Below are 26807 nucleotides of genomic sequence, written 5' to 3' on the forward strand. Positions count from 1 at the left end.
CAATAAAATATCCCCATAATTTTTTGCTCCTATTTCCACATTGCTATCAAATATGGATTATCTCATTTAAAATTTCAAAGAAAGATTTTTACCTTATTTAGTAACTTTCACCAATATAACTAGTGACACTTTAATACTTAATTTATGATTTTTATCAATTAACACTTCCTAGCCTAGGAATCTTGGTGAATGGATGTTCTGACCTTTATGTCAGGTGAAATGGTAAATATGACAAATCTCAGGATCAGATGAATTTCAAGCATCATTGATGCAAGGAATTGTAATATATATGATTACTTTATGAAGTCATATTTCTTATACCAATAGACTTTTGTATTTGTGCTTTCATAAGAAGGAACAAACTGTAAAATATGACAAAGTGCATCTAGGTATCAAGAAACTATTTAGTCCTACTACTTTACCCTTTTCCCAACCATTGCAGTAATTCAAACATTCTATTTACTTTACAAAATTAGTAAAATTAATTATTCTTCTATTTTTCACTTAGCTTAAGGTGAATATTGCTATGTGATGGAAGTTTGATATTAGAAAGAACAAATTTCTATTTTTCTAAGTTTTCGTGAGCATACTTGGGAAAACGAAAATTCAGGGGTGTTTTTAGGAAGCATCTGGTATATATAGCCACCAGTCATCATATAGGAAAATTAATACTTAAAAATATAGTTTTTCAAAATATACTATCTGAAATATATTTCTTTTAAAATTTGTCATTCTGGTTTTTTTTTCATTTTAAATGGCTCTTTCTGTTTTTTAATTGTAATATTGTCTAGGACTTTAGTATAGAAGCCATTTCAGTGGGTCAAGTAAAATGTTAAAAATTAAATAGTAAAGAGCTCTAAAATTCATCAGAAACCTACTTCTTTATTTTGTACTTAATGTTAGTGCACCACGGCATAATACCTTACTCATGTTGCGGAGGTAAACGCAAATAATAAGAAAATTGGCCATTAATTGATATTTACTTTTTAATGCTGCTTTTTGAAATTCTAACTCCATATTTTCCCACTGTGCTGCAGGTTATGACAGATTCAGCTCATCTGAAACCAAACCAGATCTTTAGTTCTCCATTCTCATTCTGCCTCCCAACCTAAATCATTCTTGCTGTGGCTTCACCATAAACCTGTGACATAGGGTCAAAATATTATCGCTCTCTCCTCTCCTTTGATTTGAATATCATTCTGTTTATTTCCAGATTCTAAAATTGTTTTGCTTTTAAGATGTCTTACATCAGTATGCTTCATTCTATATTTATTGATAAAACTCTAGTTCATTACTTATCACTTACCAAGATTTGTGTACTAGTTTTGTCTTTCTATTTATATTACATTTTCCTTGAGAGTAGAAACCACATATTATTCACATTTGTGATTTCCATAGAGAATATTCTCAGTAAATCCTTTCTAAGTTCACTCAATTAATTGTGAGATAGTTGATTCTTGGTATTTAACTCTTAAAAATATTGAATGGATTGCTAAAACACAGGTCAGTCCCACATTTAAAATCAGTCACACATTATTCCAACTAGATAATGTTCCTATTAATGTTAACACTACCAGGAAAGTACCTTAAATGAATTCTGAACAATAATCTATTAAGAACACTTGGCTTGGTACTATGTGAAAGCAAATTTTACTGGGCATATGCTAGTATATATGCTAGTTTGTAGGCTCCTGTTATAACTTATACACTGAGTTCAGTCTTTTTTTCCTTTGATCCCATTTTTAAAATATGGAGTTACAGGCAATTTTGAGAAAATAATTTTAGCAGAAGACAACTAATGGGTTAGTTCTCTTTTTACATTAGTCCCTTTCTAGCTCTTTTAGACATATGTAATACAAATGGGAAGCAAGTTTCTTTTGAAGTCAACTCAACTCCCAGTCCCACTGTGGATCTGATTTATCCTAGTGAAATACAGTGGCCTCCTAAGAAGAGTAATATCCAAGAACATGCACGGATTGCTTACCATATGCCTTTTCAGCCTCTTCCCACATCACCTGTGGACATTAACTTGCCAAAGGAGAAGCTCCTGACAAATCTGTGATACAATCAAATGAAATAACTCAAGACTATTCTAGAGAGATAAGCAATCACACATGTACAGAAAACAAAAACAAAAAAACAGCCTTACCCTAAGTACCAGGGAATTGGGTCAGTAAAGGAAAACTGAATTGGAAGATTTTTAATAGAAAAACAGTGGAAACAATTTCACATCATATTTTTCAGTGGAGGCTTGGGAGGAAGCCCACTGTTCTCAAGGAGGTAATTGAATGTTCCATTTTTCTATATTTAAATTGAGAATTTTTTCGCTGTATTTTGGGCCATTATTTATCTTGGTCATTGACAATATTCATTTTTTAGATTATAACATATAGTCATTTCTCATTTTTTATTTTTGGTTTTTTGGAAATAAAAAGCATTTTTAAAACTTCAAAAAATTATTTTAGTGCTTCCTGTGCTAGAACTTTATAGATAGCTTATTTTTCCCCTTTGCCTTTTCTTCTTATAGTCTTTGAAGATAATCAGTGGTTTATAAAAATTTTCATTATGAATGTGCTATCATTTCAGGTCAGATTGAATATGGACTTACTGTGGTTTTTTAGAGTGTTTCATAAAATTATTTGAATGAATGTCAGTGTTATATAGAAATAAGATGACCTCTTAAATGTGTTCTCTTAAAAATATTCTTTTCAGTCTATAATTTTGAATATTTTGATTAGTATAATCCTATTTTCTTCTCATTCCTCTCGTCTTTCTTTTAGTAGTATGTGTGTGTATTTCTTTATCTACATATGTCTATCATCTGTCTACACACATACATACATAAGAGCTCTTAATTTTATAAATTCGCTTTTAATATTTCAGTGTCTCAGTTATTCTTTGAAAATGATAAATTTTCAAGTCAGTTAAATTTTCTTTTGGCTTATATAAAAATAAAATTTGAAGCCTATGTATGTTTTATAATCTGTTTTCCAGTTTCGCCCATATTTATATTAACATTGGCATATGTTGCTTTTATACTCTCTATATTATATGATATCTATTGATGGTTTGTGTGTCACTTAGTAAATTTAATATAATTAACATTCTGTTATTTATATAATATTCTATTCTCATTCTTCATTCATTCATTCAATAAATGTTTATTTTGTAGTACTGTTCTCTAGGTCCTGTATGCTGGGAATACAGAAAGTCTCTGCTCTAGTGGAGCTTATACTCTTACAAGTGAAGAGGAAAACATATAACACTAAATAATTTCACATAGGCATAAATACTATAAAGGAGCTAGGTGCATGTGATAAAAGTGTTGAGGAAGAGTATGCTTTAGCTAGAGTAGCAAGAGGAGACCTCTTCAAAGAAGGGATATTTAAATTGAGCTCTAAATGACTCGGAGGAAGAAAATCACATTCCAGGTATCAGGAATAACAAGGACAAAAGTCTTTGGATCTGAATGAGTTTGGCAGGTTCAAAGAACAGAGACAAATGCTGTGTGTGTTGAACGTTGTTAGGGGGAGAGAGTGGCAAAAGGAGATGTTTATGAGATAACACTGGGTGAGCTCACATGGGCCATACATAGTAAGGAGAATTTTATTATAGTTAAAATGTGAATATATTGGGCACTTGAATGTTATGATGATGAACACTGAGGAAATCACTCTCCCTGCTGTATAGAAGATTAACAAGGGAAAGGGTGAGGGGCTAGAAAGAGGTAGTTATTAGGAAGTTATTGCAGTAGTCTTAGAAATTATGGTGGCTTAGGGCTTTTTGAAGTAGAAATGATGTTTTGGAGGGGCACTGTTAGAATTTGTGAATGGATTAGAAATGGTGTAATCAACAGTATCAGACATAATTAAACATTAAATATTCTTCGAAGATATAATGGACATACACTTTTCCATGGCAGAAAGGTACCATAATTTATTTAAATTGCACCTCTATTTTTGATTACTTAGTTTTTTTCCTCATATTTTGCTAGCATAAATAACAATCTTGTCATTTTCTCACCTCACTGCCATTGTATATAAATGATGATTTGTGACAGCTTTCCAATTTGAAAGGTAAAAAATTGTATCTTGCTATTTTAATTTGGTTATCTTTGATTACTAGGTAGATTGAAATTTTAATGTGTGTATTGATCGATCAGTTGTATGTTTTCAGTTGTGAATTGTTTCTAGTCTTGTTTGGGGATGTTGATATTTTCCTTATTGTTTTGAAATGCCATATTAACTTTCTATGATGATTTAAAGGTCCCAACATGATTTGGCCTTGAGATTTCTTGATTACATCTTATTTCAGTCTCCCCACTGCCCTTTATGCTCAAGACACTTCAACCACTCCCCAAACAGGCTAATCTTTGTCTTGCCTCATGGCTTTTGCACTTGTGGTTATCCATTTTCTGGATCCCTCTTCCTCAAATCTTTACATGGTGATTATGTCTCATCATTAATGTTTCAGCTCAAATGTCACCTCCTTAACCGAACTGTTCTCAACTTTCTAGTGCTACATCCCTCTCACCCCTTTCACATTCCGTCATGTTACTGCCTCTGGGGTTTTTGTTTGTTTGTGTGTTTCCTCAGTCTTTTATGGTCTTCATAGCACTAATCACTATCTGAAGTTACCTTCTTACCTGTCCTTTCCAATGAGAATGAAAGAACCATGGGAGCAGGTATCTACTCTGATTTGTTTACTTCTATTCCCTCTGGGGTAGAATATTGTTGGCCAAAATTAATATATTTTGTCAAATGGATGATATAAGGATATTAGCCATTTGTTCCATATACTTGTGTTTTTCCCTTTTGTCAATTGTCTTTATTTTTGTTTATGGAATTTTTTTATACAAAGAATTTTATATTTTCATGGAGTCAAGTCAATGAAGCATTTTTCTTTTGACTTTTTCATTGCTTTTAGAAGGAAAGGAAAAACCTTCCCATCTTGAGTTCTTCCATTTTCCTATATTCTAATTAAAATGTTTCTGAATGTAAAATTATCATTTATTTTTATGAAATAGGGAAGGTTTTAAAGATAAAAATAGCTCTTGTAAATGTATTTCTGTGCTTTCTTCTAGTCTTAATACACATTATCTATAAACTAGAGATCATACTGTATAGAGAACTTTTTACCTTTTTTCAATTAATATTGTACCATGTGCATATTTAGATGGTGTATATTTTTCATTCTTCACAAGCATGATCTTTTCAATGTCTACAGAATATCCCATCTTAGGCATTTGTTATATTTAATCAATCCCCTATTGTATACTTGTTTTAATACACAGTGCGTATTATTGTGTTTAAGTTTTTGTGTACACTTACGATTGTTCTGTTATGATAAATTACTGAACATAGAATAGTGGGTCATAGGAGTATATACAATATTTTAAGATATTTGAGTATTCATTGCCAAATTATATCTCAGGAAATTGAAATCAGTTCACAGTCCTAGTAGTAATTTATGCCTGTGTCTGTTTCTCATGATATTTTCCAATTCCCGATAATTGTGTGCTTTTAAAATCTTGGCCCATTTCTTCCCATCTGTGCCTTCCCCCCAAATTATATAAAACAATTGTCATATTTTTCACATAAAAAATCTTAAGAATTTTAAATGGTCATCACTATCAGCCTTTCCCTTTTCCTTTCATGTCTGTGTTTAAAATAACTTTTCTCCTTCTGAGGTTGTATGTATGCTCACTTATGGTTTGATTTTGGCTGTTGCAACTCTCATTTATATAGAATTTTTAAAATATTTATTTATTTATTTTCTTTATTTTTTTGGCTGCGTTGGGTCTTAGTTGCATCCCGTGGGATCTTCGTTGAGGCATGTGGGATCTTTAATTGCAGCGCATGGGCTTCTCTCTAGTTGTGGCGTGCGGGCTCCAAGGCGCGTGGGCTCTGTAGTTGTGGCTCGCCAGCTTAGCTGCCCCGCAGCATGTAGGATCTTAGTGCCCCGACCAGGGAGCGAACCCGCATCCCCAGCATTGGAAGGCAGATTTTTTACCACTGGACCACCAGGGAAGTCCCTCACTTATATAGAATTTATTTTAAGATATTTTGGAGGAAAATTTCTCACTGTATTTTCTCCAGTTATGCCAGCCATATTATTTTTGAGTAATGATATGTGCTAGTTTCATGCTAAATTTTTATGTATTCCACGGTTTTGGGGGGAAGGTTATTTATTCTGGTCCATTGTTACATTAATTCTTGTGTTACTTATTATTGATTTGTAATGTCTCTTTATTTTGAATTATCTACTAGAGTAATAATTCTCTGATTCTGTTATCCCTAATTTTTAAAACTCTCCTGGTTTATTGTTATGTTCCTTTTCCTCATGAACTTAGAATCATTTTGCCAAGTATCCTTCCCAAATAAAGCATTCTTGTTTTTTATTTTAGTGAAATTGTGTTAAAACTGTTAAATTGTTTACGTAAGATATTCTTATAATACCTAGGATTTCATATATGAGCTGAGATTATTTTTCTTTTCTGTCTTAGCAAAGTTTTTTTCTGTATAGGTGTCCAACATGTTTCATTTAAGATCATTCCTAGTTGTTTATTTAATTTAAGGCCATTCCTAGTTGCTTTTTCAAATCTTTTTTTCATTTATATATTTAACTGATTATTGTAGTTCTATACACTATTGGATTTCTATGGTCACTGTAACAGTTACCACAAATTTTATATCTTAAGACAACACAAATTTATTTATTCTCTTACAGTTCTGGAGGCCAGAAGTCGAAAATCAGTTTCATTTGGCTAAAGTCAAGGTGTTGACAGGACTGGTTCCTTTGGAGGCTGTAGAGGAGAATCCCTTTCCTTTCCTTTTCTAATTTCTGGAGGCTGCCTGCTTTCCTTGGCTTGTGACCCCTTCCTTGAATCACTCCAACATTTTGCTTCTGTCATCACATCTACATCCTCCTTTGACATTGTTTCCATCTTATGAGGACCCTTTTGATTATATTTAGGGACCATCTAGGTAATCTAGGGTACTCTCCTCATCTCAAGATCTTTAATCTGCAAGTTCCTCTTGCCACTTAAGGGGACATTTATAGTTCTAGGGATTAGGATGTGAGTACTATGCAGGAGGCCACTATTCAATCACATGTAAGAAAATTCTTAATTTTCTGTACTATTTTACTTTTGTCTATTTTATTCAACTTCTGTATTAAGTATAGTTGTATTTAGTTTATTTTCTAGATAGTCATAAAATTGTTAAGTAATCATAACTTTTTCTTTGTTTTACAGTAGTAACTGTATACCTCTTGTTTCTACTTCTACCTTTTTGCTGTTTTCAATGTTTAATGCAAATGCCTAAAATACTTTAATTTTATTTATCATATTTGCTGTTGGTTTAGGATAGGTATTTCTTCTAATCATGGGAAGTAATTTGTTTATAATCTTCTCTTATCCCCTGCTCCTTTGACATATTTGTGTTATATTTATGTACAACCCAGTATTAACCCACATTTGCATTTCTGGATTAAGTTATATTTGACTATAGTATATCAGTTTTTCAATACATTGCTGGACTTAATTTACCAGTACTTTATTTATGAGTTTTAAAATATTTACATTAGTAAATGTGATTCATTTTTGTATGGTTAGTTTTGTGTATGACTTCCTTTTCCGTTTGGAATATCTGAGTTATGCTAGTTAATAAAATGAATTTAAAGGCATTCTATTTTTCTCTGTAGACTGAAATAGTTATTATAACTTGATAACTGTCTCCTCATTTAAATTTTGCAAGACCATATAAAGCAATCTGAGCTCAGAGCTTATTTGAATATAATTTTGACAGGCTTTTAAATTTCTTTGGTTGTTTAATTTTTGAGTCAATTTTGAAAATTTACATTGTCGCAGGCAAGTTGTCCATTCTATCAAGATTTTAAAGGAACATTTGTTGCATGCTTACTATGTCTTAAACATTATGCTAGGTACTGTATATGCAAAAATAAAGAATATGGGATTCCTAATCTCAAGAAGCATATCGTAGTAAGAAGAGAGTTAATTTTGCTAGGAAGAAAACAGAAGAAATAGAAAAGAAGAAATTAACACTTAAACAGAACTTCTGGTAAGGATTTCATCATGAATACAGGAACCAAGGCATAAAAATGGTTGGATATGGGAAGATTTGAGAGAATTGCAAGTAGAAAATTACAACTAGAATTTAGGTCTGGCCAGGAAGAAATAGTGGGTAGATATTAGAAGCCACTGTAGATTGTTCTTGGATTTTTACTTTTCCTATAGACATTGTTAGACTGTTAATGATGTTAATTCTGGATTTATCATCAACAGATTCATATTTTTAAGAGATTAGTCCGATGGTAGCATGGAGGACATTACTGAAGGCAGAGGATGGTTAGAAACATAAGTGCCTCCTAAACTAGAGATATAAGTAGAAAAGGAAGGGAAGAAAGGAATATAGATGAAAAAATGCTAATAAAATAGAATCACCAAAGACTTGTTCACTGGTTGGATGTAGTAGATGAGAGAAAAGTTAAGACAATTCCCAGCTTTTGTCAAGTGTATTTGGGGTTGAAGGAAACGTTTGCCTTATCTTTATTTCATAATAATAATCTCTGATTTCATTTGAAAGGCTTTATTATATTCTAGATAGTCTGTCATTAATGTGAAAAGTTGGGACAGGCAGATCAATATCCAAGTGATAGTTTGCTAGAAACCAAGATTATCTACTACAGTGTATATGCAATAGTTATCCAGAAGAGAAGAAGTGGACATTCTAATAAGACTTCTGAGCTATATAGCATGAAGGGTGACCTAAAAAAAATCATATTTTATTTAGTGATATTTTTTAGTAAATATCTGGAAAAGTGAAATAAAGAATTTTTTAGTGAGGGAGTTTAAACATAATGTTTGAAATTTGAAGAAATTTCTCAGCAAATGTGTGCAAAGCACATGAACTATGGATATCAAAATGAAATATTTTCTACCCTCAAAAGATCTGAAAGTCTTGTAAGACATGTTTTATAAGGGTGATTTCAAAGTATCTGTCCACCTGCCTTACATACATGAGTAATGTAAGCCCATGTAACTACCACCACGTGGGTCACACATGTCAAGATATGGTATATTTCCATCATGCCAGAAATTCCATAGTACTGCTTGCTAGACCATCCCTCACTTCCCCCTGTCACCCCAGGGTTCCCTTCTTCACCCTCTCCTGCCACTAACAATCACTGATCTGTTTCCTGTTACTATAGAGTCAATTACACTTTTCTAGGGTTTTATTTAAATGAAATCATAAAATATGTAGCCTTGTGTCTGGCTTCTTTTGCTCTGCATAAGGTTTTGAAATTCATTCTTGTTGCATGTATAAGTAATTTGTTCCTTTATGTTGAGGAGTGATCATTGTCTGAATGTGTAGTTTTTTAAAAAAAATTCATTCACCTATTGATGGATTTTTAAATTGTTTTCAGTTTTTGACTATTAGGAATAGAATTGCTATGAAAAATTTTCAAGTCTATCTGCAGACATATGTTTTCATTTCCCGTAACTAAACACTTAGGAATAGAATATCTAGGTCATATGGAATATTAAACTTTACAAGAAACTGCCAGACTGTTTTCCAAAGGGGTTGTGCCATTTTACATTCCTTCCGCCAATGCATGAGCATTTTAGTTGGTCCCCATCTCTACCAGTACTTGGTGGTATCAGTCTTTTAAAATTTTAGCCATTATAATTTGTGTATAGTTTATCTCATTGTAGTTTTAACTTACATTTCCCTAATGGGTTTTCTTGTGCTTATTGACCATTGCTGTATTTTCTATTGTGAACCGTCTTCAAATCTTTTGCCCATTTGTATTTGATTGTTTGTTTTCTTCTTTTTAAGTTACAAGAGTTCTTTACATATTCTGGATACAAGTCCTTTGTCAGATATATGTGAATGTGTTCTTCCATATTATGGCTTGCCTTTTTATTTACTTGTGTCCTTCAAGGAGCAGGAAATTTTAATTTTTATAAAGTCCAGTTTATAAATGTTTTCTTTTATGTTTCTTGCTTTTTGTATCCTAAGTAACTTTTGCAAATGTCTAGTTTTCTCCTGTGTTTTCTCCTAGAAGTTGTTACGTTTATAATATATCTTGAGTTAATTGTTGACTATAGTGTGAGAACAGATTTGATCAATAAGCATAATTTAATTAAGAGAAGTCTAAAAGAGATAGACTTTCTTCTGGAGTTAAAGATAGATTTGGTATTGGTTTATGTAAGAAATGCTATTCTAGCTTCTATACCCATGCAAAAAATGAAAAGATGCTTTGTAAATTAATGAATTTCCTGTTAGTGGTGGTATTTAATAAAAATTGGTAACATTCTGTCTCAAATGAATTTGTACATACAAATACCTTATCATTGTACTTGTCAGACATAAAATATTCAGTAAATGTTTGTGGTTGTTATGGTTATTGCTAATGTTGTTATTATTACTATATTCAGAATTCTTGCCTTCTGGAAGTTTAGAGAGGATGATATTTAGTTGAAAAAGATTTGGATTCTCTTATTTATTACACACAGTGGTCATATTTTTGTGTTTTTTTTTTTTCTGCCTCCCCCTCCTGCCCCCAATAGAGAGTTTAATTGTTAGTGGGTACCCATAAATAAATTTTAGGAAGCAGTCTTTTAAAAATTATTTTAATGATCTCCTTTAATTACATGGGTAATTCATGAATACTTTTTTTTGAAAAGCTTTTTTGAAATGCTTGCCTTACAATCAGTTTACTGGACATGTTATCATAACATATATGAAAACTGTAAATTATCCATAAACTCAAAGTATTTTAGCAAGATTAGTATCAATGTCAAAGTGTATTAAAAGTGATATATATTATAGTTCTAAGGAATTTTTATGACCATTTAACCAGTTGCTCTTATGAAACAGAAAGAAACAAAACAGACTCATGAACTACATCTCAAAAACTGTGTTTTTTTGTTTTGTTTTGTTGTAGTTGGGGCTGAGCATTTGGTTTTGTTTGTTTGCATTACATGGTATGAGAGAATAGTAGATTGGTGCTTTCCCCTGTATATCAGACTTGTCTTTGTTTTGTTTTGGTTTTAAGTAGTCAGTGTTTGCATAAATATTTCATTCTTTATAAATAATGAGTTTTCTTTTCAATGTAATCTTTATCTTTTTTCTTAAAATATAAAAAAGATGTAGTATGGAAATATTTATTGAAAAACCTAATAAGTGAAAGTAGGCATATTAGAGCAGGAGTTTGCAAACTTTTTCTGTAATGGGTTAGAAAGCAAATATTTTAGGCTTTGCAGACGAAGAGGTAAAATCAGGGATATCATGTAGGTATTACATAATGAGAAAAAACAGATTTCTACAATTTTGTATTGACAAAATTCAAACTATAACAATACTACTACTAGTAACAACACCAGCAGCAGTGGAGAACAACGTAGAGATGTAAAGAAAATAATGAAATTCTTTGGGGGGGAAAGAAAGAAATAACATTTTTCTTAACTAGGGTTCAAAGTCAGCATTCCTATCAAATCAGTTGTAAATTTCCATCTGTTAATGTCAACCTAGAATGAGATTTTACATATTTCATTCTTGAAAATGAAATGTCTTCACACAGATTGGTACTGCCGAATACTGATATTAATTTATGAGCATGTGATAATTTGGGGGCACATCTATTTTTTAGGAGGCATTTATAGAATTCGAATACATTTTTCTCTTAAAGTTTGCTTTTAGCATGTTATTATATTACATTAATCATTGCCAATTGAAGATTAGGTAGAAGCTCCTCAAATGCACAATTAAGTAGATTTTGGAATATAGAAATCTTTTTAGCACTGCATTGAAGTATGAAAAATGCTGCAGGAACTATAGTTTAGACTCAGAAAATACACCTGCTGCAAATGTGTGTGGGATTGGGTTCTCACTTCTTATTTTAATTGTCGATAGCATGGGAAATATATACTTGTGATTCAAAAACTTAGTTGTTGTCTAAATGACTTTATTGCAATTTAAGTTTTGCATATAAGTGTGTTTTTTTGCCTTGTATCTTGAATTCATTACAAACATTGTCAAGTCTATGGCAAAAACTAATTTTCAAAGCTATTTAGTGTCAGTAACAGTGGTTGAGAGTCACAGTCATTGTTCTCATTCAGAAAAATTTCCATCTTGGCCTGAGCTCAATAAATCACAATAAACTTTATCACTGCTAAATTATTGAACTGTTAAGTGGTAGGGCAAATCAGGCTGTTCATCTTTTATTTCTGACAAAAATTCATAGAATTGACAATGATTAAGTCTATCAGAGCGAATAAAGTTTACTGTTGAAGCTACTGGTTCAATAACACATGATAGATTCAAATATATTCTACAAGGTATTTGCTGATTTAATAATACAATGAATAACCATAGGTTTTCAGTGCCTTAACATCTTTGCCAAGTTTATAAATTTGTGCAACTAAATCTCTTTTGGTCCCACACATACTCTTACCACCATCAGTTGTAACTCATTTTAGCAGATTCTACTGCAAGTTATGAATTCATGTTTTCCTAACTTTTTTGAAATATCCTTGCTTGTAGTTTTCCACACAACTATTAATATGAAGCTTATTCATCAATCACATTAATTCCTTGACTAAACAACTGGCATTAACGCTGTAGGTAAAAGTTTATTTTCTCTGGACAAGTTTTAATTTACTCATCATTGTGAAATGCTTTTCTTGTTTGGCTAACAAACTAGCTACTCAGAAACTTACTTTGGTGGTAGCTTCATTTCATTTTTTGTTTTTTTGAATAAGACATTTCATTTCAAGTTTTTCTGACCGTTGCCTTCTTGTGTGATGGGAATGTTGTGATGAGTGTATAATCTGGTAACGTTGACATTTTTTCTTTTAGCACAGCCGTAGTGTTATTGCTTAAAACAATGCTTCCTGTCAAATCACAGGAAGATATAGAGGACTTTTTTCAATTAACTTACCAAAGCAGCCAACATGACCTAGCAGTCATAGTTCATCTTCTGAAATAATAATAAAAAATGTTCCAGAATATCCAGTAAGTTCTTCAAGGTGTGTTTGGAACACTTTTATTCGCATGTAAAATGTGAAGCAATCAATGAAGTGAAAATGTTTTCTTTGGTTTTACATATATGGTAGAGCCAAGAAGACACCCAAGGGCATAACTTAAGTAATCATTCCACAAAAGGTGAAAATTTGAAAGTAGAGGAAGTATTTTAAAAACCCATAAAACTGAGAAACATCATCAATACTTTATGGCATGGAAGGGGTATTACAAACTAAGTAGTATGTTAGTAATTATTTTGTTACCCAAAATGTAATTAACTGCAGTTAGTCCCATGTATACTTGAAAGTATAATGCAAAAATAACAACAACAAAAAATCATTTCACATGTACATTTTGGGAAAGAAAAAATATTTGCATGAGTTAACACATACTTGATTTCAAAGTAACACATTCAAATTCTGAGAACCAAGACCGGGTTAATTTTGTTAAAAATTTCAACTCTTTTACCAAAATGCATCTGTCCGGTGCTGTGTAATGAGAAAAACATCTGTCTGTTTTACATTAACAATTATTGTACTTTTATTACCAGCCAACTTATTTTTTGTCGGATGTCTCAGCTGCAAACAATAAAACAGATGTGACTAATTCCTAGGAGAGCTTTTTTTGTAGTCAACAAATAACTCTGCTAACTTTTCTTCCATTTCCAATGTAAAAAGAAAATTTCTTTAGGCATTTGATGTCTTATTTTAAGATTCACATGACCCGCTACTATATTGACAATGAAGGAAAAAAAACCAAACAAGATTCAGGAAAGGATGTGTGACAGGCTTTGTATTCTGTCTTATCACACTTTCACTAAATGACTGTGACATACTTCATATAACAGTAACATGTCTGAAAGTTATTTGTGAAGTTATTAGAAAAGAAATCACATTCTCCCATTATAGGATCATCCCTGCTTATAATAAGTCCACATTTCCTCCTTCCTTGTCACACTACCTTAACGATTTGCATCTGTCAGTAAATGTAGAGCTGATTGACAGTCACCTGGGTTCAAAGTATGATAGCTAATTCATGAAAGTGTATGTCTCATAGACACCAACACAAATCAGTAATGGGAATGTATAGCTAAAACAAGGAGATTTGTTGTTAAAAAAACACAGTTCCATGGCTTGCATTTGAGTAATTTCATATTTTTATTACTGGATTAACATGTACTAAGCAACTTCTGATATTGAAGTGGTCTAAAGCTCACTCTCTTGAGGTTGTTGTAGTATGATCCTCTTACCAGTCTCTCAGCCTTCTCATCTTCTAAATCTGCCTCCCTCATTGTTTGTCCAGCATTTTTTTTTTTTAATATTTTATTTTTGGCTGTGTTGGGTCTTCATTGCTGCGCATGGGCTTTCTCTAGTTGCAGTGAGCTACTCTTCGTTGCGATGTGTGGGCTTCTCATTGTGGTGGCTTCTCTTGTTGTGGAGCACGGGCTCTAGGCACAGGCTTCAGTAGTTGTGGCACACGGGCTCAGTAATTGTGACTCACGGGCTCTAGAGCGCAGGCTCAGTAGTTGTGGTGCACGGGCTTAGTTGCTCTGTGGCATGTGGGATCTTCCCGGACTAGGGCTCGAACCCGTGTCCCCTGCACTGGCAGGCGGATTCTTAACCACTGTGCCACCAGGGAAGCCCCTCTCCAGCATTTTTGTCTCTACTCTTATTCTGCTCTCTAGCCTGTGAAGAAAAATGTTAATATATTTGTTTGGGGAAGGGGGTACTTAGGATTAATTTGAATATGGTAGTAGTATACACAATAATACACATTCTTTAAACCTGAGATTCTAAAATGCAAAGTGTCATTAAAGAAGTTTAAATTATAAGACAACGTTTTCTTCATCTGGAAATTTTTAGTTTACGTTATATTATATATTGGAAATATTAGACAATTCTTTTTCTGTTGTTTGTTTTTTAAGTTAAAGTTCAATTTTAAAGAACGGCTTGCTGGCTAATTTATTATGTACTCAATGGAAATCCTCATAACATGCTAACATATGAGAAATTAACCTCTTTTGACAGTATTAATTGAGAAATCAACCCAAATGTGCTCAGTAACAACTCAAATTTGAGAGACATTAAATATGAGAATGTATTTTTAACTCTGCAAACTGGGTGGGGTTTATTGATGACTAACATGGTTCTGTTTTTCATTAGTTACTAAATTCCAAAAGTATAACAACTTTGGATCAGTTGCTTTTGTATTCAAACATTCTTAACAGTTTCAAAGCTGGTGTTGCTTAGAAACCTGTATACACACTTAATGTCTTCTCAAAGGAGGAAATAAAAAAATTCTTCACATAATTTTAAGTGAGATAACTGTAAAACTAGAACCAAAATACCTATATTTATTTAAAAGCTCTAGAACTATTTAGAAAATTCTTAAAGAAATGGAAATTTATTTTAATTTGTTATATATGTGATATTAGAAAATATATATGTATATGCTTACTCACTTTATTAACAGATGAACCATATTAGGGGTTACTCTTATTTTCCTTTGTAATTAGCTACATTGTATCTGAAACTAACACTAATATTGGATGATGAAATTGTATGTTTAAGGTTTACCCTGAATTTAGAATACAGGGGAACAGAACTAAAAGCAACTTGTCATTATTTTTCAGCAATACCTGCTGCCTTAAGAGGCCTAAAATGATTTATGGGCAAATCTACTTTTAAGACAGTATGCTTTTGCAAATGCATGACAGACCATATATTTTATATTATTAAAGAAAATCAGAGATATAGCAGCTGGATGAAAAAGTTACCTGTCACCCTCAAAATGTGACTATACCAGATGCAGAGTCTGTACTAGAAGCTTGGACACCCTGGGGGGGGCTTCAGTCCTTTGAGGTTCCTGAGGATGCCTAGGTCTAGTTCACAGATGAATCGAGTATGTTAAGATCCCATGGGGTGTACTAGGCCACTGCACCTGTGTAGTCCTAAGGAAAATTACTTAAAACATGCATGGAAAGGGACCTCTGTTCATTGGGTAAAGTCATGAGCTGTGGTGCTTACTCTGGAAAAGTACCCACCAAGTTTGTTACATTTTCAATGACTCTGGGGCCTGGCAGTACAACAATTAAATGATTAAGTCCCAGTCTCTGTGGAAATTAACACTGTGACTGCAGATTGTACAAGACCCACACTCTGTTCATGATGTATGTGGGTGCCCATGGGGAAGGACCCTTTGAGGAGGAACATCAATAGAGTCAACAAGCTGATCAGACTTGCGCTGCCCAGGTAAGTCACCACAGCCACCTAGATACACCATTGTTTAGGGCATGGTATTCATTTACAATTTAGAACCAAAAAACAAAGCCTAGTGATTCCAGCACACGAAGCCAAGGAAACCTGGCATATATGTCCAGACAGCCAGGTTCACAGCCAGGTAGAAAGGGGGACTCTAAGGCACATAGCTAGGGATACCAGACCTGTCTAGTCCTTCCCTCCTCTTGAGGATACTGCTGAGCATTGATGCATTAGATACCTTTCTGGTGAGTCACCTAGGACTGCGTCTAAACCATATGGTACGGGTAAGACAGACAATCAGGAAAAGGGTGAAGTGACTGCTGAAAAGACTGATCATGCTGCAGAGACTGAATCACGTGGCTATGGAAAGAAACCAACAACCCAGGCTGTGGAAAAGAGCATACCTTAGACACCAGCAGGCCAGAAGTGTAGAGAGAAAATATTAATCTCTCTCAGCTCTTATGCACAGAGCATCTGGCCAATATAACCCAGACTACAGCCATCACTTTCAACTTGACTATTAACCACTGAAGAATCTTAGTCTGTGAATTTTCAGAAACTTCCCAGAAGCTTCTGACTTCAGGAGTGAGCAGGCAGCAGAGTAAGATTTACTTTCTGGATACTGTTATGATTCTCTTTAGCCTAATCATATTATTGTTGGTACCCTGTGGTCTCCCTCTGCTACTTAAGGGAAGACAGACTCTTTTGCATGTTTTTCAGATTATAGCTGATTATTCTAGACTCTCTAAGCCGAGTGGTAATGAAAAATCACATTGCCCTGGACTCCCTGCTGGCCAAAGTGGGGTATGTGTGATTGCCAACACCTCTTGCTGCACTTGGGTTAATGACAGATTTAACTGGTTTGGCTTTGGTTGAAGAGCTTGGGTGAGGTCTGTCCTCCAAGTGTACCTGATTACCTTTCCGGGAGTCATATTTTATCTAAGCCACTATAAGGACAATTAAGTAAAATATCTGATGAAATGGTTGTGTTCTTGAGATTTGTTATCTGAATTCATGAAAGATTAAGGGTTCAAGTTGTAGGGGAACAGCTCCAGCATAATGCCCCAGCAACTGTGAATGTACAGGCATACCCCATTTTATTGTGCTTCGCAGATACTGCCTTTTTTTTTTTTTTTTTTAAACAAATTGAAGGTTTGTAGCAACCTGTATTCCTGTATTGAGAAAGTCTGTTGGTGCTATTTTGCCAACACCATTTGCTCACTTTGTGTCTCTGTGTCACATTTTGGTAACTCTCACAACATTTCAAACTTTTTCATTATTATTTTATTTGTTATGGTAATCTGTGATCAGTGGTCCTTGATGTTACTATTGCAAAAACATTACAACTAGCTGAAGGCTCAGATGATGGTTACCATTTTTAGCAATAAAATACTTTTTAATTAAGGTATGTACATTGTTCTATGAGGCATAATGCTGTTGCACACTTAATAGACTACAGTATAGTGTAAACATAACTTTTACATGCACTGGGAAACCAAAAAATTAGTGACTCGCTTTATTGAGATACTTGCTTTATTGCAGTGGTCTGGAAACAAATCTGCAGTACCTCTGAGGTATGCTTGTTTACAAACTTGGCAGTTTTGAACCTAATTCTACTGCTAGGAAATTTAGAAGGCATGTCTCTTTTTCTTTACACATTTTTCAGCTTGTGACCTAAAGTATTCATACTGAACTATCTCAAATGGGCATTGATTTTCAAATCCTATTTGGGCAATTAGTAGCTCTGACTACTTTCCTCAGAACTACTTTGGGACCAAACTTTGTTTAGTTTGTTTATTTTTTGCTATGCATAAAAGTTACCAATCTAATGTTAGACTTTAGAGTTCTAACATTAACTAACCAGAGAGCTCTAACATTAACTTTTGTCAGAGCCTGTTTGAAAATGTCATTACCGGAAATTGTAAGCTGTACATAATGGAATTATACAGTGTTTGAGCTGGAAGAGTCAGTAAACTCGGAGAGCCTTTCAGTTTTTCAGATAAGAAAATTTGTGTCTTGCTCCTGGTTATGTATCTAATTATTTAAAGAGTAAGAATTAAATTAAGATCATACAAGTCTATCCATTAAATACAATTCTATTATTCTTGGATTTTATATTTACAAATTTGCTCAGCCACTAAAATCTATTTGTAAGCCCAGTATCAGTACTCACAGGGTTTCAGTATCATTTGAAGACTTGGGTGGAGTGGTGGAAAGTTTGGGTCACTTGGCGCTCACATCCACGGCCTAGGTCAAACAAGGCTATGCTTTGCCTTCTTGTTTCAGCTCTCATACTCTAAGCCAGTGTACTTTCACAGTTTAGTGCCATACTTCTAACATTTTTGTGCATTTCGTTGATGATTTTGTTGTTTGAAATGGTCCCCAAGCGTAGTGCTGAAATGCTGAAATACATCGTCTAGTGGTCCTAAGTACCGGAAGGCTGTGATGTGCTTTACGGAGAAAACACATGTGATAGGTAATCTTTATTCGGGAATGACATACAGGCCCATTGGCCATGAGTTCAATGTTAATGAATCAACAATATGTACTAAATAAGGTGTCCCTAAATAGAAACACAATGAAGCCAAGTTATATATTAGAGATTGATGAAAATGTTGTGACCCAGAGGCTCAGAGGCACCTAAACCTGTATTTGCCCTAGGAGTTCTAGTTCAGTGTTCACTAATTCAGTGTTTATAGTTACTGTGTAGACCATAACTGCATTATTCACAAGGAATCCAGGGAGGGAGGAATTGAATCATGCAAATCCATTAGCAGTGTTAGGAAAACAACTCAGAATACATAACAGGAACACACATTTTATTGTAATTCATCATTTCAGGAGTTACTTATGATTCCTCATTCTCCTTCAGTTATTTGACCTTGTTTTTCCTAATCCTTTGCATATGTGTTAACAGTCTAATTTTTCTAAGACAAACTTGAATGGCATCACTTATCTAAGAACTGATACATCAAATCCAAAATTTTTTGTCTTAATTTCAAAGCCCTTTATAAACTGGCCCTGTTCTATTGATACCTATCCTTAATCTGTCCTATTTATTCTCGATGCACATTATTTGCTACTACCATGATCTTCTCACTGTTTCTCCTCACTTGCTCTGTAGGCACTCACATCTGCTTTTGCTCATGCTGTCTTCTAATATCCTCCAGAATCTAACTTGGAGTTTAGTTCACAAATTGTAATATGATTGCTTTGTTTGTGAACGTAGCTGACAAATTTTTATCTGATTGCTTGTGTATTGACAATATCTTTAACTTTAAAATTCTTCAATTTACAGTTATGTTGGATGAAATATAGTATATTCTAAATATATTTTTAAAATACTAATTTTACATGAAAAGACTTGAGTAAATCATTTAGGGCTAAAATAAAGCAATATCCTACAGGGGGAAAATGTTTTCTAGTGTGTTAGTTTACCCATTACAAAATTTTGATAAAAATTATTCCAGTATGGAACGTACGTTTTTATTTTCATAGACAACCCCATAGAACTTATAGAATGTTTGATTTCAAACTTGAAAAAGGAATGTAATCTAATACTTAACAGATGAGAACTCTTAGCAATAGTTCTTTATTTCCAAATGAAGATGAGATTGAATCTTTTTATACCAATAGGTTTATTCTAAGCCAAGAAATACAGTGAAATTTCAAATAATTTGTTATATCATAAAAATTGTAAAAGAGGTGGCTATTAATAAAAGAGCTTTGTAAAATAAGCTAACATCTGCTATCTAATATATAAAAACAATGGTAATTCTTTTCTTTTAAAAGGCTTTTATCATAATTATTGTAGTTATTTATAAGTGTACTTATTTATAGAAAGTTTGGACAACATAGAAAACTATAGAAAGGAAAATAAAAATCTCCTGTAATCCTAACACAAATACTGGTAAAGTTTTAACTGTCTTCTTCTTCATAAGAAACTTTATCTTCTTATTCCTTTCTCTATAAACAATTGTGATTCTCACAGGAATTTATCATTCCTGTGAAGTGTAAATTGATACAAAATGTTGGAAGATCATCTGGGAGCATCTCATAAAGCTGAATATACCCTTCCCATATGGCCTAGCAATGCTATTCCTACAACATAACAGCAGAATTGTGTACCTGTATTCACCAAAACACATATACAAGAATGTTCACAGCAGCGCTATTAGCAATAGATCCAACTGAAAAGCACTCAAATACTTATCAACAGAAGAATGTAAAAGTAAATCTGTGCTGTATTTACACAATGGGAATAAGAATGAGTTAACCACGAATACAACGACTGAATCTTAGAAATGTAATATTGAGACAAAGAAACCAGGCATGAAAGAGTCAATGCTGTATGATTCCATTTATATATAGCTTAAAATAAGCACATATAATAAGGAAATACTATAATCAGTGTTTCAGGAAATTTCTTGAGTAACATCACCTGACTTTAGCAACTTTTAGAATTAGACGATTTTTCCTTTATATAAATATAGGCTTGGAGCAATCATATTGCACTATTCCAGGTAACACATCATAATCTATGTAAACTAGAACCCTAAGCAGAGGCGCTGTGAACCAGCCATTTTCAAAAGTGATAAAGCTATGAACAACATAAGGAATAAAATAAGAACTTCTCTAGAGATTGTTTTCATAGCTTTAAGGTAACCAATATTGTCCATTTTTGTTTTTTATTGGCCATTTTTGAAGTACTATTTGGAAGTTTGTAGAGACATTAGAAAGATGAATAAGTAGATAGTTGGTAAGAAAAAGAGGAAAAGTTATTAGATGTAAGTAGAAAGATTAGAAACATGAAAATAGTAATGAAATAGCATATTAAGGTAATTAGGGTAGAATGATGTAAGAAGAAAATGAAAGAAATATACTGTTGGGGTGTGGGTTTGTTTTTGAAGGTACAGGCAAATGTAATAGGGGATTGATAATTAAGGCAAATGGGGATAGTTTATCATGTTCTTGTCCCAATTCATATTTATTTTTGAGTAATAGAATAGATTTTTCTTCAGCCAAAGCTCTTTGAAATACTTGATTTAAACTGGTAAAAATAAAATATATCAAGGCAGTTTTTACTTAGCAAGGACATACTAGTATAAAACCTGTTTATATATTTCTGGGAACCTTTGATTTTGGTTTGATGTTCTTTGAGAGAAAAAGTCAAGGTCAACTGTCATAAGAACTACACGCATTCCTTTACTCGTAATGAAAGAATGAATCTTAAATATTACCTATTTATAAATAATGTCACCTTTTTAAACATTTTAACTCCTTAGTAGTATATTAACAAGCTAATGATTATCTGTTGGAGAATCACGTTCCTTTATTTAACCTAAACATTTTGTTGCAATTATATAAAATATTAATCTATGAGAACACACATTTGCCATAACTGTGAACATGTCATTCAGTTTTTCCTCATGGATATTATGCATGAAAAAGTGTGTTTAATAGAGTATGTATGAAGGTTTTATTTATTTATTTTTTGATATTGTCAAGGTGCAGGAAATGTGAGGGTCAGATATTCACATTGTTGCCTGTACTTAAACTTATGACATAAATTTTTAGCTCTAAGATTTTGGTATAGTATAATTCGGCTAGGTATTTATTGTTTAACTGATCCCGATTCCATGAATTTTAAAATATAAAGCTATTTTGCTTAGATTTTTAAAAATGAATGACTGACAGTAATATTAATTTAGAGTAGTCTTTTAAACATTTTAATTCTGTATTGAATATTACATTAATAAATTGTTAGAATATTTTGGTTAAAAGCAGTGCATTAATATTGTATTATCAGTGTTTTTACTAAATAAAATTTATAGAAAGGAACTGAAAATTTTAAACATTTTAAACAACATTATGTTGTTTTATTTCACAAATAGCTTTTTGTGTTCATTCATTGTTCAGAAGCACTGACATTTTCTTCTGGATTTATTGCCATTTACACTTGCTGTTTCCATGACGACAGGTTTTCTCATGCATGCTTCCAGATGATTTTTAAAAATCAGATTCCTACTTTAATATGTTAATAATTTTTAAAAAGTACTGCCAATTGGCTAATCGTGCATCCCTGCTTCATTTCAAAGAATTAAATTTAATGCCTATTGTAGCATTTAAGACTTTTTAAAATACTACCTTATTTTTAGAAAATTACTTTGTGTAATTTTTCTAAGAAATTCCTTAAATAAAATCTTAAGATTGAATATCCTTCATTAGACTTTACCAGGAGAAATTTGAACCTATTATGCTTTAAAACACAAATAAAATATCCGTCTTACTAAATTTTAAATCACTATCCTAAGGAGCATTATAGGATCGTTTTCTGTTAATTGTTAAAATATAGAAGACAAAGTACACAAAGCATTATATAAAGTTCCCAAAATCCTTTATTGATTTTAAGATGGAAAGTTTAGACTTACCTGTATTGTTTAGCATTCGTATATACTTTCCTAGGTGTTGAAGCCAGTAGACATTACTGGCCAGTAGCCATTGCATTAAATATCAGTCATTTAAAAATATCTTTTATATACTTGAAAATTAAGTGCAGATAAAAGTAACTTAAAAGGAGAAAATATAAATCTTTTTGTATATAACATGAGATGATTATATTTTAAAATATACTTGTTCATCTTCTGTGTAGTATGTAAATTGAAAGTAGAGTATTTGATGCCTCTTTAAATAAAATCCACTCTTAAGAACTACATACACATATTTCTCTGTGTTGTAAATCATAACATGTCTAGAGAGAGTAAAACCACAATTTTAAGAACTTTGGTATTATGTAAATTCATTTGTTATTGTGCCATCTTCGTTGTGTTCATACTATAGCTCTTTATAATACTTAAGGCCTTTAGTATGGTTATTAAGCAATATGGTGAAGTTTGACTGTAATGCCTTTTATGCAATTAATATTGCATAATTTAAAACACTGGGAATTTAATAATTTAATTATTTCCTAATACATGCTATTCATTTCACTTTCAAAAATGTTATATTATCTATGTAATATGCCCCCTGTATAAACATTCATAATCCTAATATGTCATATTTTACAGTATACTAATCACCTATATTTATTTTGTGTATCTCGATAGTAGTTATGGTGAATGAGATATGGTGGCAAGCAAAATTTGCATTGCTTTCTGCACCTTTTTCATGACTTCTGAGCAAAGATTAGTCATTTGCAACTGAAATAATCAATTATTGAATATAAAAATTAGCTTTATTTAGAAAATCAATACAAGTGATACTTTGGCTGTGGAGTCTTAGAACTTGTGCTAATGGCTATGGATTATCTCATGAATTGTATGGAAAATATTTAATTTTAAGTCTTTATTTTCATTTTCATTTATTAACAAAATTAGGTATATTTTAGTTTGTAGTTTTACATTTTCCATGCTGTTTCTGATATCCTAATTAAAAGTGCCATTTATCTTTTCACAATCCTCTTAAGGCAAAGATTCTTAATCCCTGGTCTGTGAAAAATTACATCTTTGTTTCCTTAATCTCTATCTGAAATTTAGGATTTCTCTCAATTATGAATATGGGCCACAACCACAATATCATTAGTGGATCTATGACATCACTACCAGTAGAAATCACAGATATTTCAATATCACGTTATAGTATTGAAGATAACTAGAAATGAGTGTGATCTGTCTCAATAAAACTTTATTCACAAAAACAGGCAGTAAGGTAGATTTGGCCTACAGGTAGTAGTCTGCTGAACCCTGCTTTAGACTGTTTCCTCAGACTCACCTTAGTTAGAAGTACTCCTGTAAGAAAGTATGAAAATCATTCCTAAATAATTCAAATGGGACTGACTTCGTTATTAGCTCATAAACTTCACCTTGAAAGCAGTTTCCAAAAAAAGTCTTAACTAAATGTTTTGTTTAATTCTGGGATAAGTAGCTTCCTAGTGAGACAGATTTGAAGCAAAGTATATATGCAGATTTAAGCTTTGGTGTATTCTTTTTAAAAGTGTCTTTACAGTATATCACAGTATTTCCCAGGATATAGTCTTTGGAACAGTTGTTGGAACAGAATGAGATCCTTCAGGAAAAGGTATTCTGTAGTTAAGCAAGTTTGAAAAATGCTGTATTTATTTATTTAATTTCCCCCAAGAATTCACAGTGTGCATTATTGAACTAAATGTTCAGAGAGCCAGTGAACAATTCTTTTTAATGATGTTTTCACCTACGTTTCCCATACTTAATAGCCTACTAGACTATGAAATCTTGCCTCAAAAGAGGCTTTCTCCCCCTCCTTCCCTCCTCCCTTTCTCTCCTCTTTTCCCTCTTCTCTCTCTTTAAAAACCTATCAGTATACTGTGGGAAACTCTTCTTTAAATGAATATCCCATCTATAAACTTAGGTTGACTCTATTAATATCTGAGTACCTGAGGATGTAATCAGAATAGATGCATTGTGTGCTTTAGTTATTGACTGAATTTCATGTGACCAAGAAAGTATACAAATCAATATGGCTTTTCCCCTAACTATAATTTCTACTATTTCATCAAATAATCTTTAAAATACCTCATTTTTTGAGTAATAAGAATATTAATTTAGCATACATTTCTGTACATCTGGTCAGCTTAGCTATACATATTTCACAAAATTCTAGGTATTAACCATTTTGTTAGATAAAAATAAATTCTAATAAGAAATTTTCTTTACTCATTGATTTATTCAACAGTATTTATCGAGCATCTCAAATATACCAGGCACTGTACTATATGTTAGTTTCATGTAGCTTTGATCTTATGGATGACATTATCAAGTTAATTAAATGTACATTTGCAACATAGTATGGTATTTTCTTTTAGACGTTTTATTCTGAAAATGGTATTTTCATGTATAATCTGTTTATTGAATCTTTGAACCAATGGTAACCAGTCTGATTTGTCCTATTTATAATTATATATTAATGTGAAATGCTATTTGAAAGTTATGTTCATTTTAAAAATGTAACTGTGTCAAAGCTGTCTATAATCTTATTAATTAAATGTAAAATACAGCCCACTTATATGAGGATTTTTTTCAATAAATAAGTGCTACAGTACTACACAATCTGCAGTTGGTTGAATCCATGGATGTGAAACTGCAGTTACGGGGAGGACTGACTGTCAAGTTATACTCGGATTTTTGGCTATGTGGAGGGTCAGTGCCTCTAACCCCTACGTTGTTCAAGATCAACTGTAAAACTATAATAACTCTGACAAGTAGTCTTTTATTTTATATTTGAGTGAGCAGCAAGAAACAGAAGATTTTTAATGAAGTGCATGCAAAACCTTTAGGTCCACAAGTTTATTTTGCCATTAGTTTGTTGTCCATGTTCAGATAAAGCAGTGGAACACTTCTTCATGCTGACTCTTTGATTTAGATTTTTTTACTTTACTTTATTCTTAATCTGTACTTTTAAATACTACCCACCTTCCCCAATGTTTTTTATTTGCTTTCTGCCAAGTACATGGGAACTTTATAAGTTTCTTCTATCAGTTATCTCATTTTAATCTTCCCTTTTGTTTACATATATCATTTTACAATATTAACTGAGATCCTTCAGAAGATTTTTCTGTATCCAGAAAATAATGTCTGGAAACAGAGGGTAAACTTACTATCTTTTATTGTTTAACTCTTCATCTTATTCTAAAAACAGCAACCAAGACTACTGAGGGAATTTAACTAGATCTTAAGTGGATTATGAGCTATCTGAGGGCAGAGGCCATTATGTACTTAGCTTATATTTCTTTCATGTGGTCCAGAATAGGAAGTTAATAAAATAATATTCAATGAATCAAGCGTGAAGCTAAAACAGTAAATCTTCTTTCTGTATTTTCCCTCTTTCAGTGAATATTCTTGGAGCTCCTTGTTCTAACCACTTTACCTCTTTCCCTGTTGTCTTCTGAGTCTTCTATTTGTTCATGTTTCCTAAAGATTTAGCTTTGATCCTATCCTCTTCTGTCTATATTGTATGCTCTTATTAAAGGCCTGTTTGCAGTACTAAAACCACCAGTACTAAAACTATATATCTTTAATCTTCACATCTCGAGAATGTATCAAATTCACAGTAGGCCCAACTAAACTTAGTCTATCTAAGTTCTTCCTCCTTTCTTGTGCCTTATTCTGTCAGTTGCATTACCATCATCATGATCATGAAGATTTAGAACTTTGAGGTTAATTCTTAGTTTCTTTTCCATTGCTTATAATATCCAATCAATTGCTAACTTTTGACAGTTTTACCTCTAAAATATATTTTGCATCTGTTCATTCGCACTAGAACTATAATTTTCATTGACTCTTACCTGAATTGTTGGATACTTTCTTAATCTCCCTATAAGCAGTCTCACTCCTCTTCATGTGTCTTATGCCAGTTTAACAGTTATTGCCCCATTCTCCTGCTCATGTTTGTTTTTGCATTTTCTACCATGAAATTCAGAATCTTTAAGGTAGTGTTTGAGGCTCTCTGCCTATTATCTCTTAAG

The 26807-nt window shown here is 32.5% G+C and overlaps 1 protein-coding gene and 1 long non-coding RNA gene across 7 annotated transcripts in view; both read left to right on the plus strand.

Moving 5' to 3' along the window:
• The window catches only part of LOC309625149, a 583598-nt gene that overhangs the window by 116567 nt on the left and 440224 nt on the right, over positions 1 to 26807 (plus strand). The gene's annotated exons all lie outside the window — the stretch shown is intronic.
• NOVA1 (NOVA alternative splicing regulator 1) overlaps positions 1 to 26807 on the plus strand; it is a 142228-nt gene that overhangs the window by 53684 nt on the left and 61737 nt on the right. Inside the window, exon 1 of one of the 6 annotated variants that reach the window (XM_082388615.1) lies at positions 8253 to 16300. The exons of the other annotated variants lie outside the window; for them this stretch is intronic. The gene's annotated coding sequence lies outside the window, so the exon portion shown is untranslated. Of the gene's footprint in view, positions 1 to 8252; positions 16301 to 26807 lie in introns of those variants that run through there. 6 annotated transcript variants of the gene reach the window in all.

The sequence above is a fragment of the Balaenoptera borealis genome (assembly GCF_965194805.1).
Source record: "Balaenoptera borealis genome assembly, chromosome: 3".
In the NCBI taxonomy this organism is placed as follows: domain Eukaryota; kingdom Metazoa; phylum Chordata; class Mammalia; order Artiodactyla; family Balaenopteridae; genus Balaenoptera; species Balaenoptera borealis.